This window comes from Sparus aurata, chromosome 9 (genome assembly GCF_900880675.1).
Source record: "Sparus aurata chromosome 9, fSpaAur1.1, whole genome shotgun sequence".
In the NCBI taxonomy this organism is placed as follows: domain Eukaryota; kingdom Metazoa; phylum Chordata; class Actinopteri; order Spariformes; family Sparidae; genus Sparus; species Sparus aurata.
The window spans coordinates 13,324,417-13,326,388 of record NC_044195.1 but is presented as its reverse complement, the minus strand read 5'-3'; positions in this window follow the sequence as shown (position 1 = coordinate 13,326,388).

Sequence of the window (1,972 nt, the reverse complement as noted above, 5' to 3'; positions counted from 1 at the left end):
AGCCATGGTGCTGAGAGGACAGCTCCTGGCTCAGGTAGATAGGCAGATGGCTCCTGGAGAGAGGGGGATTTTTTAATGCTCTCTAATCCTGTTTACTCTAAGCCTTTTAGAAGAGCTCGCCAAGAAGTTACTGGAGCAACGCTGGGAAGGGAGGGCGCTTAGTGTTGAGGGAAACGTGGACAGAGAGGAGATGACAAAGGCCACAGAATCAACAGCAAGCGGAGAGATGCATCAGTATGTACAGATACTGGTACTGATACTACGGTTTGCCGGTTCTTGTAGGGGAATTTAGCTGGAATTGAATGACATTTTTGCAAGAAAGGGCAGTCTCTTTAAAAGTAAACCGAACCATGCAAACAGCGCTAAACGCATCCAGCCTTTGGCGATCATATTGAATGTATGCTAATCTGAATGGAAAAATATAATCCAAAGTGAACACGATCATACCAAAAGAAAATGCTGGCCCAACACTTCAGAAAACTTTCTGTAATCTAGAAAAAAAAAGCCTCTCACAAATAATAAATAATCCCACACATAAACAGAGTGATTATGCGTCAGGGTGGTCGAGCAGCTAAGTTGTTGAGCTCAGGAGCAGAAAATGAAATCCTCTCAGTATGTATATGTTGACAGCAGAGAGAGTCGGGGCTTAGTCTGGAGACGACCTTCGACCCCAAACTCTTCCTATAGGCTTTATCCTGTTTTTAAAAGGGAAACCTTCCTTTTCTTATCTTTAAGTAGCGGCATTACGTACGGAAGGAGAAAAAGAGAGGAGAGGAGCGAGTAATGAGGGCTAACTAACTTAGAGTTAAGTCAGCCGGTACATTCATTTTTACGTCTGGCCTCATTATCCTCAATGCAGTGGGAAGGTGATGCGCTCACAAGGACCTCTTGTGACTCAAACTCTTGCATCATATCCTGTCACCAACATTAACAATACTGACATGATGATGTTTAGTATGTTCAACATTTTAGCTCAGTGTGATACTACGCTATAAACCACTAAATACACAGTAAAACTGAGGCCCCAAAATAGTGTTTTGCAGGTTTTTGGTCATAAACAGAGCTGAATGATATATGAAACAAAAAAAAATACATTGCAATTATTTTTGACAGATATTGTAAATGTGATATGAATCATGACACTAGCAGTGATTGCATTTCTGTCATTTCAATTTCATACACACACACAAAAAATTTATTTTTGCTGAGGTCTGTTCCAAACAAGCATGTTTACTTATGTCTGGACGATTAAAATGCCTTACTGTAAGGTATAATCGGACACCTTGCTCCTGCAGTTTGGATATTACACCTGACCATGTAGCATTTTTGATAACATTTCCATTAGTTGTTCAGCCCTGTAACAATCCAACCCAAAGTTCTGCACAAATTTAAATATTTGACCTGATGGTGGCACAAGGGAAAAGCCACAGTATCACTATAATTATTAGGACACACCCTTGGGGCACAATGAATGTCTGCACAAAATGTAACTATGCATCCATCAGTAGCTGACATTTCACTTAAAACTGCAAACATCATCCTCATGGTGGCACTACATTTAACATCAGAGCATCACCTAAATCATTAGGATTCATCCTGTGGGGACCATGACTGGAGCAATCCATCCAACGAATTTGGTGAATTATGTCAGTCTGGACTAAACCGTCAGAACGGCAGACATTTACTGTGTTTTTTAGTGTTAAGTAAATAATCTAAAGCTCAATGAAAATCACGTTGGGATTATTTTCACAGATAAGGTGATGAGTCATGATTTTATCGGGAATGGTGATTTTGCATTTCATTTTCACTGATTTTCTTTTGTCTGTACAACATAAACTTGTTTCCTTAATTCTGAAGATAATGATTTGTATGCTTCAAACATAAACTATGGGATCTCCTGAGACATTTTACTTTTATACAAAAAAATCCAATTTAGATACTGCACTCAGCCATATTGCTATTTTTACATACT